The sequence below is a fragment of the Lepus europaeus genome, chromosome 1 (genome assembly GCF_033115175.1).
Source record: "Lepus europaeus isolate LE1 chromosome 1, mLepTim1.pri, whole genome shotgun sequence".
In the NCBI taxonomy this organism is placed as follows: domain Eukaryota; kingdom Metazoa; phylum Chordata; class Mammalia; order Lagomorpha; family Leporidae; genus Lepus; species Lepus europaeus.
This window is the reverse complement of record NC_084827.1, coordinates 6,100,592-6,114,471: the sequence shown is the minus strand read 5'-3', so window position 1 is coordinate 6,114,471 and position 13,880 is coordinate 6,100,592. Positions and strand designations below refer to the sequence as shown.

General features: G+C 39.5%; 1 protein-coding gene across 2 annotated transcripts in view; it reads left to right on the top strand.

The window, feature by feature from the left end:
* TPK1 (thiamin pyrophosphokinase 1) overlaps positions 1–13,880 on the top strand; it is a 492,046-nt gene that overhangs the window by 157,728 nt on the left and 320,438 nt on the right. The window lies entirely within an intron of this gene.

Genomic DNA, 13,880 nt, shown 5'->3' with positions numbered 1-13,880 from the left:
AATATTTCATTCCTTCTCCTAAGAATGGAGAAGGATCCACATGATTATTGCTCCCTAACTCTATATGTCTAGTCTTCCTTTTAGGACTACTGTTGGTTTATAATTATCGGCTGGCATTGTGGCACAGTGGGGTTAACTGCCAGTTGGGGAGCCAGCATTCCATATCAGAGTCCTGGTTCCAGTCCCAACTAATCCACCTCTGATGTAGCTTCCTGTTAATACTCACATGGCAGAACTGGGTGAAGTTCCTGGCTCCAGGCTCAGCCCCTTCTGTTAGAGTCATTTGGGAGTGAATCAGCGGATAGAGGATCTCTCTCATGTTCTACTTTCCAAATAAATAAAAACATAAATAAACCTTTTTATTAAATGTTTATGTATTTGGCCGGTGCCATGGTTCACTAGGCTAATCCTCTGCCTGTGGCACCAGCACCCCAGGTTCTAGTCCCAGTTGGGGCACCAGATTCTGTCCTGGTTACTCCTCTTCCAGTCCAGCTCTCTGCTGTGGCCCGGGAGTGCAGTGGAGGATGGCCTAGGTCCTTGGGCTCTGCACCTGCATGGGAGACCAAGAGGAAGCACCTGGCTCCTGGCTTTGGATCAGCGCAGCGCTGGCCGTAGTGGCCACTTGGTGGGTGAACCAACGGAAAAAGGAAGACCTCTCTCTCTCTCTCTCTCTCTCTCTCTCACTCACACACACTAACTCTGCCTGTCCAAAAAAAAAAAAAATGTTTATGTATTTATTTACAGAGAAGCAGAGGCACAGAGAGATGGAGAGAAGTCTTCCATCTGCTGGTTCACTCCCCAAATGGCTGCAACGGCCAGGGCTGGGCAAGGCCAAACCCATGAGCCAGAAGCTTCATCCGGGTCTCCCACATGTGTGCCTGGGACCAGGGACTTGGGTCATCTTCAGTTACTTTCCCAGGTGCATTAGCAGGGAGCTGGATTGAAGTAGAGCAGCCAGAACTTGAACCAGCACCCATATGGGATGCCAGTGCTTTACCAGCTATTCCACAGTGCTAGCCTCAAATAAATCTTTAAAAAATAAGATTACATTATAATTAATACCTTGTATGAGACATTTTTAATTTTCTTTTTATTTTTTTACTAATATATAAAATTTGTTTTGAGGTAACATGAGGTTTTAATAAATGCATACATTGTATAATGTTCAAATCAGGAAAAACATATCTGTCAAATGAAGCATTTGTCATTTCATTATTGTAAAAACATTCATAATCTCTTCTAGCTTTTTAAAATCATGTATATATATACTGTTCACTACTGTTTTCTATAGTCACCCTACATGCTATTGAACACCTTCTATTTAACTATAACTTGGTAGATTGATCAGCTGTTCTACAACCTTCCCTTCCCTCTCCCCTCTCCAGCCTCCAGTAATCACTATTATACTCTCAGCATCCATGAGATCAACTTTTTTATTTTTATATATTTCATATGTTTTAAATATTTTTGTATTTTATATTTTTAGATGCTTATTTTATTTAAAAGGCAGAGTTACAGAGAGGCAGAGGCAGATAGAGATCTTCCATCTGCTGGCTCACTCCTTAAATGGCCCCAGGCCAAGGCTGGGCTGGACTGAAGCCAGGAGCTTCCTCCAGGTCTCCCACATGCATGCAGGGGCCCAACCATTGGGCCATCCTCTGCTGCTTTCCCAGGTGCACTAGCAGGGAGCTGGTTGGAGAGTAGAGCAGCCAGGACTTGAACCTACGCCTTATGGGATGCCAGAGTTGCAGGCAGGGGCTTAACTAGCTACACTGCAGTGCAGGCCCTGAGATCAACAGTTTTTAGATTCTACATATGCTAAGGTTATGCTGTACTTACATTTCTGTGTCTGGTGTGCTTCACTTAATAGCATCTAATTCCATCCATGTCAAAAATGACAGAATTTTACAGCTTTTTTGTGGCCGAATCATTATGCAGTACATATCACATTTTTGTCATTCATCTGTTGAAGGACACAGATTATTTCCATTTCCTTGAGATTGTGAATAGTATTGAATAGACACAGGATTGCAGATGTCTTTTCAATAGACTGATTTCATTTTTGGACATGTGATGGGTCTTCAGAAAGTTGATCTAAAATGTGTATTATCTTTTGATTCCACTTTCACATTGACTTCTTGAAATCCCTTGGATACAGAGTAGAGGGATTGTGGGATCATATGGTATTCCATATTCAGTTTTCTGAGGAACATCCATAGTGTTTTCTACAATGTCTGTACCAACTTAAATTTCTGCCAGCGGTGTGCAGTGGATTCTCCATGTCATGTGCAGTACTTGTTATCTTTTCTCTTTGATTATAACCATTGTAATTGAAGTGAGATGATACCTCATGGTGATTTTTATCTGCATTTCCCTGATGAATAGTGATGTTGGGCCTTTTTTCATGTAACTGTTGCCCATTTGTATGTCTACTTTGAAAAATATCTGTTTAGATCTATTGCTCATTTCTCAATTTATTATTTTATGTTCTTTTTTTTTTCTTTTACTACTGAGTTGTGTTCCTTAAATATTCTAATTATTAACTCCTTATCAGGTATATAGTTTGGAAATATTTTCCTTCATTCTGTACATTATCTTTTCACTCTGTAGGTTGTTCATACTTTTTTTGGCTATGTCTTGTAAAAATGATTTAACAGCTTAGTGTTTAAATGTTAAGAGTGATAAAATGTCTTTTCTTTGATCCAATCCTCATTCCTCATAAATAATCACCATTAAAGAGTTTCTTGCATGGAATCCAAGGGTAGTTTTGAGTTTGGATTAACCTACTAACAAGACATGACTGACTTCATCCATCACCAAGTTTGCTTAGCCTCAAGGAAGGTATAAGACAGGTAACTTTGATAACAGAAACAAGTTCTAGTCATTTTCCAGGAATCGCTTTCAAATGTTCCATGCAAGCCAGTGGTATTTGCATTACCCTGGAAGTCATAGATTCTATTCAGGGGGCTCTAGCTTTTACCCACTGCTTGCTGTCCTGCGTTTCCCTAGGAGTGTGAGACCAGTACCCATACTGGCTACTGATTACTTGATCCACAATCACGATGTAAAAACCTTGGCCTGGTTCTTAGTTTTTTTATACCCACATACATTTTCTGATTTGACCAAAGGTTACTAAAACTTTTGAAATAAAAATATAGCTCCATTTTTTGATGATAACATAATAAGGTCATGCTATAGATTACCAATATCAGCTGATGGCCATATAAATTTGTCACTATTTTTTATGATTTCATAATGTCACAATGGATATCCTTGTACATATTCAGTTGTAAACATAGCAAGTATTTATATATACAACATAGACTTTCTGGATCAAAGAATGTGCACATATTATATTTATACATCTACCAAAATGTCCTCAAAATTATAGTCTTATCATCATGTAAATGTTTCTTCATGCAACTCCTAGTTTTATTTATGTTGCCTCTCTCAAGTTCATGAAATTTTTTGTGACTTTTATAAAATAGACACAGTTAGCTTGATTTTACATTAGAATCAGAATCCGAGAGATTCATTCAAAATCGTAAGACTAATAACTGGCTGATCAAACACTGGAATCAAAATGAAAATCTTCTGTGTCTAGTTTTCTTTGAGTTAACAAACTAAAATATTTCTTTTGTTTCATTTTCTTTCTTCTACCTTAATATTTGGTACTAATTTAATAGTTTACATTGCAGGAAGTCAAATTATTTCTAATTATATTTATAATAAAGAATTTTATAGCATTCTAGTTTATTTAATTTTATTTTTAACATTTATTTAGTTGAAAGGTAAAGTTACACAGAGAGAAAGAGACAGATAGATGTTCTATCCTCTGGCTCACTCCTCAGATGGCTGCCATTGATGGAGCTGGGCCAACCTGAAGCCAGAACTAGGAGCTTCCTTTGGTTCTCCCCAGAGTACAGGGCCCAAGTACTTGGGCCATCTTCCACTGCCTTCCCAGGCATGTTACTGGAGAGCTAGGTTGGAAGTGGAACAGCCGGGACATGAACTGGTGCCAATATGGGATGCCGGAGCTGCAGGTGGTGTCTTTACCCACTGTGTCACAGCACTGGCCCCAAAAGAAATTTTTGAAATAGCCAACTCATCTATAATTGTGAGTAGAACTCTTTATTATTTGTCAATATTATTAACCTCCATTATGCCAGGTTCTTAAAAAATTAATTTAAGGTATATTTAGAATAATTACTGGTATATTAAAATAATTACTGGTATATTAAAATCGCCACTGCGGCCATTTGGAGAGTGAGCAAGCAGATGGAAGACCTTTCTTTGTCTCTCCCTCTCTCTGTCTCTAATTCTGTCTTTCTTTTTCTTTTTCTTTTTCTTTTTCTTTCTTTTTTTTTTTTTTTTACAGGCAGAGTAGACAGTGAGAGAGAGACAGAGAGAAAGGTCTTCCTTTTGCCGTTGGTTCACCCTCCAATGGCCGCCACGGCTGGCGTGCTGCGGCCTGCGCACTGTGCTGATCCGATGGCAGGAGCCAGGTGCCTCTCCTGGTCTCCCATGGGGTGCAGGGCCCAAGGACTTGGGCCATCCTCCACTGCATTCCCTGGCCACAGCAGAGAGCTGGCCTGGAAGAGGGGCAACCGGGACAGGATCGGTGCCCCGACCGGGACTAGAACCCGGTGTGCCGGCGCCGCAAGGCGGAGGCTAATTCTGTCTTTCAAATAAATAAACAAGTCTTTAAAAAAAAACATAACTCATATAGTAATGTGTATTCATTAAGGTTGGGATACTGTAAATCATGATGAAATGAACATGTTTTTGAGACAGAGTCATTATGATTTGTCACAAATATCTTATTTTAGAATGTCCTAGGCTGGCACCTTGGTTCACTAGGCTAATCCTCCGCCTTGCGGCGCCGGCACCCTGGGTTCTAGTCCCGGTTAGGGCACCGGATTCTGTCCTGGTTGCTCCTCTTCCAGGCCAGCTCTCTGTTATGGCCCGGGAGTCCAGTGGAGGATGGCCCAGGTGCTTGGGCCCTGCACCTGCATGAGTAACCAGGAGGAAGCACCTGGCTCCTGGCTCCTGGCTTCGGATTGCCGCAGCATGCCAGCTGGGCCGCGCCGGCTGTATCGGCCACTTGGGGCGTGAACCAATGGAAAAAGTAATACCTTTCTCTCTGTCTCTCTCTCTCTCACTGTCTAACTCTGCCTGTCAAAAATTTAAAAAAAAAAAAAAAAGATAAAGAATGTCCTCTACTTCTGGTTCCTTCAGTTTATCAGTTTAATAATGACATGTGTTCCTTTCTACATGTTTCAAATTTCCACATATTATTATTATTACATATTATTATACAATTATTACATATTACATGTATATTGTATACATATATGTATAATATATATGTATATATTACATATTATTGCATATTATTATTATTTACTTCAAAGATTTTAATTTTCAAATGTATTTTAATTTAACAGATAGAGTTAGACAGTGAGAGAGAGAGAGACAGTGAGAAAGGTCTTCCTTCCGTTGGTTCACCCCGCAAATGGCCACCATGGCCAGAGCTACACCGATCCGAAGCCAGGAGCCAGGTACTTCTTCCTGGTCTCCAATGCGGGTGCAGGTGCCCAATCATTTGGGCCATCCTCCACTGCCTTCCTGGGTCACAGCAGAGAGCTGGACTGGAAGAGGAGCATCGGAGACTAGAACCTGGTGCCCATATGCAATTTTATTTATGTACATGGAAAATATTTGAAATGGAGAAAAATATTTTTATTTATAAAACTTAAAAGAAGAATATATATTTTTATGTTTTATTGACTACAGTGTAGTCTTAAGGGCATACTAGAACTTATTTTTCACTTCAGATATGTTGAACCTCTACTCCCAAGTATTTGTGATAAGAGAATGTAAATTTCATCATGGTTGTTTTATCTCCCTTTGCCATTTAAAACAGGATTCAATGTAGACAAAATTACTTCCTTTGCTCTAGATGTTTCTCTTGTCATAAACTACTGTAAAAATATCTGTTAAAGTTTTGTTAGAAAAAATAGAAATTAGAACAGGTTTCTTTTATTGTAAAAGGAACAGCTGAAATGGATTTATTAATCTGCAGCTTTACTGATTCGTGTGTTGAAATTTGTTTCTTGTTCATTGTCTTCCTATTGCAATTTGGTGCTTTTCTGTAGTGCTTATTACAGTCCAAAGTGCATTACATATATGAATACTTGCTTCTGTTTCCATTGTTTCCACTAGATTGTGAGCCTGAAGACTTATAACTGTATGCTATTGATCTTTCTATTTTATTTAGGCACTAGCACATAATAGATATAATTTCTGTATTCAGTTACTCTCTGCTAAAGAATACATTATGGAAATTTGATGAGTTATTCTATTGGATAAAACTTAGCTGGTCAAAACTACTTCTTAGATTTTCATATTCCTTCAGGGAATGGTTTTTACATCAGAAGATTCCTTGTACTTGTTAGTCTTGTTTATAGTGAATTGTTTTATATACTCTGAGGATAATGACTGATAATTTACCATCTGCTTCTATTAATTGTTCTTCAATCTCTTTAATCAGTTGTTTTATGCAGTACTTTATATATGAGATTTCTCTGCATTAGCTGTTAATGACCTTGATGTTTAGGAAATGTGCAATATATTTTATGTTCTTTTGCAAGCTGGGTTTTTTGCATAATTTGCATTTGGGTGCCACTCCTTATATGGAAAGGTATGTTGTGAATAATTGGTAAAATGAGATGTTCCTCTTAGATATCTATATAAAAAGAAACCTTTTTGTTGTTACCTTCTAAGTAGCTTAAGCTTTTCTTTTCCAGGAACATAGTCTATTACTTTTCCTCTAGCAAAAATGCAGGAAGAAAACTAATGTTTCTTGAATGCTTACTAAGTCCAGTATTTTTTTTTTTTTTTTGACAGGCAGAATTAGACAATGAGAGAGAGAGAGACAGGTCTTCCTTTTTCCGTTGGTTCACTCCCCAAATGGCTGTTACTGCCGGCACGCAGCACCGATCCGAAGCCAGGAGCCAGGTGCTTCCTCCTGGTCTCCCATGCAGGTGCAGGGCCCAAGCAGTTAGGCCATCCTCCACTGCCTTCCTGGGCCATAGCAGAGAGCTGGCCTGGAAGAGAGGCAACCGGGACAGAATCCGGCGCCCTGACCGGGACTAGAACCTGGGGTGCCGGCGCTGCAGGCGGAGAATTAGCCTAGTGAGCTGCGGCGCCAGCCATACTAAGTCGAGTATTGTAATGAGCACTATCTGTGATTATTAAATCATTAATTGCTTAATAACCTAATTTTATTGGTGATATTATCTTTGTTTACAGATGAGGAAGTTGAAGCAAAAAGGAATAATTCTTTTTTTAGTTGGTTTTATTTCTGATAATATAAAATCCAGAAAATAGTTTCACATATTATGAAATTATTTAAAAATACATTGGGACTTTTATTTCTCCCAAAGTCATTTAGATATCCTTTACAATATTTCACCTGCTATTAAACAACACAAAATTTTGAGGTAAATTTTATAAACATTCTAAATGTATAGTTAAATTTGCAAGAAGTTATGATGATTTTATAAGTGCTATAAAATAAAGAAGCAGCTCAAAAAATGCTCCTTCTGAAATTGTCAGTCCTAAGCCATTTGCTTCTCTTTGTGACTTAGTGGCTTTGGTATTAACAGCTGTGTTGGGCAGGAGGCAAATCTTTGGTCTAGTAAGGATGAAGAAATCCCCTTAATATCCCATTAAATTTCTGACATCCCTGCACCCACACCATCCCTATACCCCAGGATAATAAGAAGAGTTTGATCTGAAGCCATTATGGAAAGGATACTAAAAAGCAGAAGGGGATATAAAATAGAATTCAAAACATGAGCAATGGGCTCTCAAACTGAAAAAAGATGAGTGTGGTGGGCATTCGGTCCCGTGGTGAAGGTGATGCTGGTTTTGTTCTGTATCAGAGCCTGGTTGTGATACTTGGCTTCAGGTCCTGACTCCATCTTCCTCCTGGTTCAGACCCTGTGAGGCAGCTGTGATTGCTCAAGTGATTGGGTTCTTGCCACCCACTTGTAACACATGGATTGAGTTTCCAATTCCTGGCTTCAGACACCCAAACCCCTGTCTTTGTTCAGCATTTTGGGAGTGAATCAGCAGATGGGATCTCTCTCTGTATGTCTTTCAAATAAATAAAAAAATTTAAAAAAATTAAGAATCAGAATGACTGTAAACTTAATTTTTTTTAAATAGAACTCTACAATCTGATTTCTGATCCTTTTTTTAAAACCTCCCTCTTTAAATTTTTTTCATTTTTATTTAATTTTTAAAAATTCTTCTTTAAGTTATACAGATTTCATGTATTTCATATATATGGATTTAGGATCATAGTAATACTTTTACCCTACTTTCCCTCCTACCCACACTCCAACCCTTCCTTCTTCTCTACTATTCCCACACTTAATTTTTACAAAGACCTACTTTCAGCTTACTTAATATTTGTTAGGCTAACCCTACATGTAAGTAAGGAGTTCAACAAATAGTATGAAGAAAAAAAGTGTTTCTCAACCAAAGAGAAAAGGGCTGTAAACAATAATTGAATCTAAAAATGTCCATTTCACTCCAACACATATTTTACATACTCTATTAGTTACCCCAGATCAGCAAAAACATATCTATCTTTTGGGGACTAGCATATTTCACCAAATTTAATGGTTCTCAGTTGCATCCATAATCCTGTAAAAGACTGGATTTCATGATTTTTATTGGCTGAATAATATTCCATAGTGTCCTTTTCCCATGGATTGTTTTTAATTTCCCTAGTCAATCATTAGTTGGTTGTAGATGCTTGTATTGATTTCTGGGGTTTCTATCATGTTCTCTTGGTCTACATGTGTATTTCTGTGCCAGTACCTTAGTTTTTTAATCTAGTCATTGGTTAATGGGCATCTGCGTTGATTCAATATCTTAGCTATTGTGAATTGACCTGCGATAAACAAGGGGGTAAAAATAACTTTCATATGCTGATTTCATTTTGCTTGAGTAATTTCCCAGTTGTAGGATGGCTGGGTCATATGGTAGGTCTATATTCAGATTTCATATGTATCTCCATATGTCTTCCACAGTGGCTGCACCAGTTTTCATTCCCACCAACAGTGGACTAGGGTACCTTTTCATGCACATCCTTGCCAGCATTTATTATTTGTAGATTTCTGCATGAGAACCATTCTAATCAGGTGAGGTGAAACCTCATTGTGGTTTTGATTTGCATTTCCTTGATGGCTGGTGATCCTGTGCATTTTTGCATGTTTCTGTTAGCTTTGAATTTCCTCTTTAGAAAAATGCCTGTTCAAGTCCTTTGCCCATTTCTTAACTGGATTGTTTATTTTGTGCTGTTGAGTTTCTTGAGCTCTTTACAGATTCTGGATATTAATCCTTTATTGATTGCTTATTTTGTAAATATTTTATCCCATTCTGTCAGTTACTTCTTGACTTTGTTTAGTGTTTTCTTTGTAGTGCGTAAGCTTGTCAGCTTGATGTAATCCCATTAGTCAATTTTAGCTATTATTGTCTGTGCTTCTGAAGACTTTTCCAAGAATTCTTTGCCTATGTCAATGTCTTAGAGTTTCTCCAATGTTCTCTAGGAATTTTATGTTATCAGTGATATCAGGTTGTAGATTTAGATCCTTGATCTATTTTGAGTTGATTTTTGTGTAAGGTGTAAGGTAGACATTTTGTTTCATGCTTCTGCTCATGGAAATCCAATTTTCCTGAAGCATTTGTGGAAGAAACTGTCCTTTTCCCATGGATTGTTTTTAATCTCCCTAGTCAATCATTAGTTGGTTGTAGATGCTTGTATTGATTTCTGGGGTTTCTATCATGTTCTCTTGGTCTACATGTGTATTTCTGTGCCAGTACCAGGCTTTTTTGATTATAACTGTCCTGAATTATGTCTTGAAGTTTGATATGTGATGCCTCTGGCTTTGTTTTTGTGTTTAAGATTGCTTTAGCTATTTGGGGTCTGTTGTGTTTCCATATGAATTTTTGCATTGTTTGTCCAAAATCTGAGAAGAATGATGTTGGTATTTTGATTGATTTATTGAACCTATAAATTGCTTTAGTAGTATAGTCATTTAATATCATCCAGTTCATGGACATGGAAGATTTTTCCATTTTTTTGTGTCTTCTTCTATTTCTTTAATGTTTTGTAATTTTCATTGCAGAGATCTTTCACTTCTTTGGTTAAATTTATTCCAAGGAATTAATTTAAATTTAGAAATTTTGAATAGGGCTGATCTTACAAGTTCTTTCTCAGTGATGGTATTGTATGTATATAGAAAGGCTATTGATTTTGAAGTTTGTTGATTTTATATCCTGTAACTTTAGCAAACTGTCTTAGGAGTTCTAGTTATCTCTTATTGGAATCTTTTGGTTCCCCTAAATACAGATTCATGTCACCTGCAAACAGGGCTAATTTGAGTTCTTCCTTTCCAATTTGTGTCCCTTTGTATGTTTGGACTATGCTTCTGTGGCTTAGAGGAGAGTCTGTTCTTTCATTGAATACCCAGAAGCATGGGTGTGGTGAGGGAGTTCTGGTCAGTGTTCCAGGGTTCCGCGCGTGTTCAGTGTGACACTCAAGCTGGGTGCTGTAGATCTCCTCTCTTAGCAGCAGGGGGGAGGGTATGATCACATCAACCTCACCACCTCTCTTCCAAGGTGACCAGTGCCCAGGGTTAGCCCACAGTGGACACAACCCCTACCCATGCTATTGCATGATCTGCACCAGGGACCTGTGCTGTCCTCATTGTTTGCATGGAACGCTCAGCATGACCCACCCCAAGAAGTCAGGGAGCTGTGCCCAAGACCCAGCTGCACCCCAGGCCCTAACGTGCAGTACAGTGCCCAAGGCTCCCACAGTAACAGGTTGCAGAGGATCTCCTCTGTGCTGCAAGCCTGCCCCATCCATGAAGAGAGCAGTCAATTCCAGAGCCAGCTGCCTTTGGGTGCTCTTCTTGGCAGAGCCCATGATAGGTTGAGAGGATGGGGGATACCTTATCCTCTTAAGTGGGTGCCAGACCCCTGTCAACACTCCCAGCCACACTCTAAGGCAGAGAAAAATGTGAATTTCTCATTATTTGGGCAGGTGCAACAGTCTGCTCTCACCTCACTGTCAGATCCTGCGAGTGCACACTTTCCATTCTCCTCCACGGTGTTCTTCCTGCTGCAAAATTTGCACTGCACACTCCTCTCCAACTCTCCCCTGGGAATGTTAGGTAGGAAGTCAGATATGAGATTATGTGTGTGTGACAAAGGCCTAAGGAGACATTTAGGTCCAGCATATGCATCTCAAAGTCATCCCAATAACCTTCCAGGGGCAGCCCAGTATTTGCATCTTGCCCTGACCCCTTCTATCCCATAACCTGCCAGGTGGGGGTCCCCGCCCCATTCTGCCTGCTAACCTTCCAGGTGCAGCCCAGTATCTGCACTTCATACATCCTACCAATCTTCCAGGGGGTCCCGCCCATCCTTCCTCTAACCAGCCAGGCTCCTCCTGTCTGATAACTTCAGGGGGAAAACTCAAATAGGAATTTTTCGTATTTACATCCAAAAAGTCCTTTGTTCCAGGAAGACCAGAGGCTGCAAGGCAAGGCCCATCCCCTTAAAAACCCCTGGCCTCCACCAGGCTGCACACTCAGCCCTCTGCCTCTCTGCTGAGCTGCCCTCCTGGCCTGCCCAGGTGTACTCTCTCCACTCAGCCATGTAACCTCGCTCTACCCCAGTCTGAGTGACTGGGCACTCTCTCTCAGGTTCTGTCTGGAGAGGTGCCCATCCATTCTTACGGATGTCACTTCCCTAATAAACCTTGATATTTTACTTTCCACTACTCTCTGTCTCATGCCTGAATTCCTTCTTGCACGAAGACAAGAACCCTGCCATTTACCGGTAACAGGAATATACTTTCTCTGCTTTTTTCTGCTATCTTTCCCTGGTCAGAATCATCTTGTCTTTTCCCTATTTAGCCGTCTTGGAATTCCCAACTTAGGTGTTTTAAACAGGAGACTAGACATACCTGAAGAGAGACTTTATAAATTGATAGAAAGATTTGGAGAAATTACCCATATATACAGAGAGAAGAGATGAAAACAAAACAAATACTTTGAGAAATGGGAGGGGCAGAATGAGATTGTCTAAAAATATATTTAAATCGAATACCCAAAGATAGATGGCTAGAGAGAATGTGTGATAGGAAATGATTGAATTCAAATGTGTAAGAATTTTCCAGAACTGAAGACATAGATCCTCAGATTTAGGAAGCAACAATTAATTCCAAATAAGATATATGGTAGTGAAATTTGATACATCAGAGTCAAAGGGAAGGTCTTAAAAGTAGCTTAAGAGATAAGGCAGGTTGCATGTCTAGCAAATGGGTTGATAGTTTTAAAATTAGCAGGGTAGCCGTGGATATCAGAAGCCAGGGTACTAATATTGTCTAAGTTCTTGCCAGTTTACAGTATTGTACTTAGTTTCTCTTTCAAGAATGAGGTTAAAATATGTGTATTTATAGCCAAACAAAAAGAGTATTTGCCTGCAGGACAGCCTTACAAAATATGCCTTAAACCTGGCAAAGGATATGGGTCTGATGTTTCAGAAGGTTGTTAAGTCCACTGAAAATATTTGAGAAAATTCCAACATTTTTCATATAGTTCCATAAGACATTGCACCTTGCTGGGTGGGTTAAATTTGGGGAAAATTTCCTCCATAGAAATTGTGGATTTATTTCAGTGTAATTTAGTAGCATCTATAAATTTACACTTCTAAAACAAATCATGTATCATTGGCTGTCTTTTAGATGCTATATGGAACTCAAGTATTTTATGTTTCAAATATAGAAATTATACATAAGGGAATATACATATATATCCCACATCCAATTTCACCTTTTTAAAAAAATATTTATTTATTTATTTGAAAGGCCAAGTTATAGAGGGGCAGAGAGAAAGAGATCTTACATCCACTGGTTCACTCCTCAGAGGGCTACAACTGCCAGAACTGAGCCAATCCGAAGCCAGAAGCCAAGAAGCCAAGAGCTTCTTCCCAGGCTCTCATGTGGCTGCAGGGGCCCAAGGACTTGCACCATCCTCCACTGCTTTTCCAGGCACGTTAGCATGGAGCTGAAACAGAAGTGGAGAAGTGGGGACTCAAACTGGTGCCCACTTGGGATGCCAGCACCGCAGGTGACAGTTTACCTGCTATACACAGCGCCAGCCCTCTATTTTCACCTATCTATATAATTATTTTTAATTTTGTTAAATTACTTTGTCAGTTGATTCTTGGCACGGACTTTAGTTTGTTGTGCCCCCAGCCTTTTTGTACCATTGTAGGAAGATGCTTAAAGTGGACACCTTGTTGGGGCCGGTGCTGTGGCATAGTGGGTAAAGCCACTACCTATGGTGCAGGCATCCCATATAGGCGCTGGTTCGAGTCCCAGCTGTTCTGCTTCCAATCCAGCTCTCTGCTACAGCCTGGGAAAGCAGAAGATGGGCCCCTGCACTCGTGTGGGAGACCTGGAAGAAGCTCCTGACTTCAGTTCAGTGCAGCTCCGGCCCTTGCTTCTATCTAGGGAGTGAACCAGCTGATAGAAGACCTCTCTCTCAATCTCTCTCTCTCTCTCTCTGCCTCTCCTTCTCTCTCTCTGTAACTCTGACTTTCAAATAAATAAGTAAATCTTAAAAAAAAAGAAAGAAAAACCTGTTATACTGTATGAAGACTTTGGCTAACTCCCTGTTTGTTTAATGCTTTTCAGTGTTCAATATGAGCTGATGCTAAGGTACTGGATGTATCTATGAAAATTAGAAATCACAGTGGTAGCACCTGCAACAAAATTGCATTCCATGCAC